Source organism: Lytechinus pictus, chromosome 17, assembly GCF_037042905.1.
Source record: "Lytechinus pictus isolate F3 Inbred chromosome 17, Lp3.0, whole genome shotgun sequence".
Classification (NCBI taxonomy): Eukaryota; Metazoa; Echinodermata; class Echinoidea; order Temnopleuroida; family Toxopneustidae; genus Lytechinus; species Lytechinus pictus.
Genome location: NC_087261.1, coordinates 15,172,678 through 15,178,974, shown reverse-complemented (window position 1 = coordinate 15,178,974; position 6,297 = coordinate 15,172,678).

The window sequence follows — 6,297 nt, the reverse complement described above, 5'->3', positions numbered from 1 at the left end:
AAGGGTGAGCCACTTGGTAAATTGACAACTTGTCCACTCACCAGAGATGGTCTACTTTCATTCAGTCTAATTCCATTCTATCCTTCAGCATTTCGTCTAATAACCCTTTGGTCCCTTAACCATTTGGTCCAATTATCCCTACGTCTAATCACCATTTCGTCTCATAGTTTGGTCTAATATCCATTTCATTTTCTTTCAGTTTGCACAATTTAACACTTAGTCCAATTAGACCAAATGGTATATAGACTAAATGGCTATTGGACCAACTGGTTAATAGACGGAATGGCATTAGGCTATTAATGAAAGTAGACCATGTGGTGAGTGGACGAACTGATGGTAGACCAAATGATAGTAGACGAGTTGGCGATTGGACGAAGTGGCATGAGACGAATTGAAAATATGCCAGCCATTAAAAGTGAATCTAGTCTCACTACTTCAGATTCTGCATTATGCACTAGTACGCATATTGTGTACACCATAGGTCTGTGCCTGCAGACAGGGCTCCACACTAACCCCTTCTTTTCTTCTGGTCCGACCTGATCATGTCGGACCAGTACATACCCATTTTTTTCATTTTATACTAGACCAAACCTAATATTCACTGGTCCCAAAAAATAAAGAAAAGTTTAGTTTATTTTGCTGTCTTTTATTGCTTATTAATACCCCCCCCCAAAAAAAAAAACACATCAAACAGTACACACACACAACATAGTTCATGAGAGTCATTTTTTGAGACACCAGGGAGCTCTATTTTTATAATTTACAAAAAGAGAAGAAAATATATTTTGTATCAGTCAAATATAATCTTACTGGTCATGTCGAAACAGTAAATCTGGCTTTTTCTGTAAAGTTACTGGCCCCGACAGCAATTTTTACGGGTCTGGGACCGTTGGACCTGTGCCAGTGTCGCGCACTGCTGCAGACCATGAAAGGTGTTACAACCTCATATCTCAGAATGTACAAAAATTGAGGACAGCTCGGTTAAAAGCTTGATTTAAGAGTTATGACAAAACTATCTTTGCCAAGATTTGTTATGGGAATCAATAAAACTGTTTTCAGCCAATTTGAGCTTGCCGCCATTGCCTATTCATTTCTAAAAATAATACAGCTTTTTGTGAGCTTCCCTCATTTTTTTCCCTTTATAATTTGGAGATCTGGTTTCACACTCCAGTGACTATATGGGATCATGGACCTATTACGAATGGACATTCAACGAGAGCATTTTATGACCACCACCAGTTTCCAGCTGTCAAAATTGCTGTCTAACCCTTAACTTTCTCTTTACACGGTTTTTACGACGACCGCCCGGGGCGATTGTTTACACAAGCTCCTTTCGGCCGATGATCGTCACCGATTAATCACTGGCCCTCTTTCGACCAAAGACGGTCATGTTGTAGCCCCGATTGCCAATAGGGAAAGTCCCTACATTACCTAGAATGCAATGCGCAATTCATATCCGTTTTTTCAGTTCATTATTTTAGGTTGTCTATAATGTGCCATTGTCGTCTGTCCATCAAAAAAAATCCCGTTAAATTTCATCAATCCTGTGGAATTTTATGCCCAAATGAAAATCAACTTCTGACCGAAGGTAAGCGCTACTATCGACATCAATACTGTCCGAAAAAGATGAAATTTTAACGTTTTTCCGCAGATTTTTTCGTCGAATTTCAACTGCTTTTTTGCCGTAGATATACGGATCTGCAAGGTGATGTCAATGCGTTTCATTTCCGGTTGTTAGCGATGTACGTAAAAAATATGTTTATGCACGCCTGTTTTCTTGTTTCTGCTATCATTTTCATAGCGCTAACGTTCGCTGATGTGCGTTGCTTGTGATAAAGTGAACGAACAACATCGCAATGGGTAGGAGCAGCGTACAATTGATTTCCGCTGTCCATCAGTGAGAGCGTGTTTTACGACTGGCTTGATGGGTGTCAGCTGCCTGCGCTCTGTTTATAAAAGGATTAGCGGCGACGGTCTTTGTGTCAAAGGAGGGGATTCGTTGAATGTCCATTCGTAATAGGTCCATGATGGGATAGACTGTATTAAATGCACCTGAGGCCCGTAACACAAATCTTAGCAATGATCGTAGAACATTTTGCTACGATTGATTCCATTGGCTACAATGTACAATGCATCGTGAAAATCAAGCGTACGATCAATCGCTATCCTTTGTGTTACGGGACCCAGATGTGACAATGTGCATTTTCGCAGATATCTATACCCATCCATTAAAAAATACGCCCCTCCCAGCCCCCCCTCCAAAAAAAAAAGGGAGAAAATCTATGATCTTCACGAGTATCAAACGATAAATGAACTGACCACTCAAGATCAATATTACATGCGCTTTTGGCGCAAAATACTGACCACGAACCATTCAGAAGTGTTCTCTGACTTCTCTCATATTTGCTATTCATCGCTAATCTTTCTGTTACGGGACCCAGAACAGAAAATGTTGATTTGCTAGAATCAACATTTTAAGGTATCTAAAATAAAAATAAAAAATTAAAATTAAAATGTTTGTTCATTTCACTTTTCCCCAAGTAGGTCTAGGGCTGAGCATGCATACATCTGCTGCTATTGGCATCAATCTCATACACTGTTCTTAGCAGGAAACATATGATAGAATGTTCATCTGATAATTGTCATCAAAATCCCAGCCAAGAAAAACCATTCTAAGCAGGAAAACAGGAAGAGCAATTTGACAAATGGAGCCTACCTACCTACACTTCCTTGGCATGGCTCACAGAAATATATTCTGACTTTGAACATTAAAGTCACTGCAAGTTTAGGCAAGTTCACTACTAAGCTATTCTGATTTTTTCTTTTCCATTCAAATTCAAATCATCTTTTTGATGCCATGGTTCTCATGAAAGTACATACGACCAGTGTCTAGGGTCTGCCTGATAATTGTCCACTGCCAACTCATCCACTCACCACATGGTCTACCTTCATTTAGTCTAATGTCATTCCGTCCATCAACATTTCGTCTAACAACCATTTGGTCTAATAAATATTTAGTCCAAACATCAGTTTGTCTACAACTATTCGTCTCATAACCACTTGGTCTAATATTCGTTTTTATTTTCATTTACTTTGCCCAAAGAACACTTACATGTAGTCTAATTAGACCAAATGGTATATGGACTAAATGGCTATTGGACCAACTGGTTAGACAAAATGGTAGGAAGACGAAATGGCAATTAGACCATGTGGATATAGGACAAACTGATAGAAGAGCAAATAATAGACGAGTTGGTATTTGGACGAATTGGCATTGGACCAAATGAAAAACTGATTGGTGTATAGAGATGGTGACACCAATCCAATGTTTGGTGTTACTTTAACACCAATTGATGTTAGGTCCATGCTTAAACCACACGTTGGTGTTATGTTCAGTCTGTAGGGTGTCATTTGAACACCTCAGGGTGTGGCCTATAGCTGGAGACACAAATCAGGTGTCAGTTTTAACAACCCAGTTTTTAGTGTGTGAACATCGCTATGACTCAGGGCTCCAACGACACTGTACAGTAACAAACTATAAAACCTCATGATAAATTCACAAATGTATGGCGACATTCCCATGAATTATTCTTCCAAGGCCAGGGTCATGAGGAATGCATGCTGTTTTGTTTGAAGCATTTCCTCCCCCTGTCCAATGTAACAACTGAGTCCTCTGCTCCATGCTTACAGAAAATGGTCAGAGCTGTGTAATCAATTGCCTCTCCTCCTATTTAGAATAAAATAAGTTTTGATAATAAAGTTACAGTGTATTGACCGATTTGATTTCAAATGCTGTCTTTTTTCTACTTTATTTCCTGGGAGGGGGGGGGGGGGCTGGCTCTTCAGACATGCCACCAATCAAAATGATACAAAGTCTTGTTTAATGTAGTTAGGAACATACATGTACAAGCAGTGAAATGGCACAAATCCTAATGCAAGTATCAAAATGCTGACTACATGCATTATTAGGGCCTACACGGGCACCTAAAGATTTTTTTTTAATTGCCTTTAAAGTCGACTTATACTTGTAAACAAATTTCTTGAGGTTTATATCAGCAACATCAAAATATTTTTGTGTTTGATACTACTTAAAAACTACGTTTTAAGATATTTTTAAAAAGAGATTCTCATAAAAGCATGGAATTATATCAATGCGAAAAGATTATGCTCAGGTTAAGAAAGTGAATGATTCTGAAATGAGTTTGAATATAGAATGAAAAAAAAATAACCACCCAAGTGTTAGAAATATGTCCCAAACAAACAAGAAATACAATTGCCGAGAAATGAGCATGGCGTTTCAGACAGATGTCTTGTCAAGTGGTTTTTCCATGCAATAACAATTCACACTTTTGATTGCTCTTTTGTGTTGAAACTATTAAAAACTCCACAATGCTTTGGGAAAGATGCCAAACACGAAAAAAAATAAAAAATCATTCACACAAACACATGCAATCTCAATTTATTTAAAAACCACTACACCTTGAAGGTTGTTTTGAAATTCCCAAAGACATGCACTTAAATTTTCATGATCACTTTCATTTTCACTGTTGATCAACCATGCACGAAAAAAAAAATTACCAAGGGAATAATTGAATGATTGATTGAATTGATTTATTGTCCATTAAACTTAATGTTCAATTTTCTTGATCACAGCAATTTGCTCTATATTTTGTTAAAAGTCCAGCCCAGGTGATTACTTTTAATAACAGCAGATTCAGGATATAGATACAGTCAGAATGTAGTTGAGAGCTTGAATCCTCATATGACCAAAAAAGCTCATCAAACTTGCGATGCAAAAATATTCTACTATCTTTAATGACATCACTGCTTCAAACACACCAGCAAATGATGGGAGTTCATTGAAAATCACTAGACAGTGAAAAAGATTCTTATGACTCAAATAAATGAACTTCATGGGCAGAATGTGTTTTTCAAAACAAATTCCCAAAGACATGCACTTCAATTTTCATGATCACTTTCATTTGCACTGTTGATCAACCACGCAAGAAAAAAAAATTACTCAAGGAATAATTGAATCAATCATTTAATTTGAATGATTGATTAATTTGATTTACATGTATTGTCCATTAAACTTAATGTCCAATTTTCTTGATCACAGCAATTTGCTCCACATTTTTTTAAAAGTCTGCTACACAAAAATTAAGGTGATAACTCCTTAGCAGATTCAGGACTATACAGTATGTACTTGAGAGCTTTCCTCTTATGACCAAAAAATGCTCATCAAACTAAATCAAAAATATTCTACTATCTTTAATGAAATCACTGCTTCAAACACACCAGCAAATGATGGGAGTTCATTGAAGATCGCTTGACAGTGAAAAAGATTTTAAAAGACTCAAATAAATGAACTTCATGGGCAAAATGTGTTTTTCAAAACAAATTCCCAAAGACATGCACTTCAATTTTCATGATCACTTTCATGTTCACTGTTGATCAACCACGCAAGAAAAAAAGATTACTCAAGGAATAATTGAATCAATCATTTAATTTGAATGATTGATTAATTTGATCTACATGTATTGTCCATTAAACTTAATGTCCAATTTTCTTGATCACAGCAATTTGCTCCACATTTTTTTAAAAGTCTGCTACACAAACATTATTTTGTTTTGCCAAGGTGATAACTCCTTAGCAGATTCATGACTATACAGAATGTACTTGAGAGCTTTCCTCTATGACCAAAAAATGCTCATCAAACTAAATCAAAAATATTCTATCTTTAATGAAATCACTGCACTTCAAAAACACACAAGTAAATGATGTGAGTTTATTGAAAATCACTAGACAGTGAAAAAGATTTTTATGACTCAAATAAATGAACTTCATGGGCAAAATGTGTTTTTTAAAACAAATTCCCAAAGACATGCACTTCAATTTTCATGATCACTTTCATTTTCACTGTTGATCAACCACACAAGAAAAAAAGATTACTCAAGGAATAATTGAATCAATCATTTAATTTGAATGATTGATTTGATTTACATGTATTGTCCATTAAACTAATAATGTCCAATTTTCTTGATCACAGCAATTTGCTCCACATTTTTTTAAAAGTCTGCTACACAAAACTTATTTTGTGTAGCCAAGGTGATAACTCCTTAGCAGATTCAGGGCTATACAGTATGTACTTGAGAGCTTTTCTCTTGTAACCAAAAAATGCTCATCAAACTAAAGCAAAAATATTCTACTATCTTTAATGAAATCACTGCTTCAAACACACCAGCAAATGATGGGAGTTCATTGAAGATCGCTTGACAGTGAAAAAGATTTTAAAAG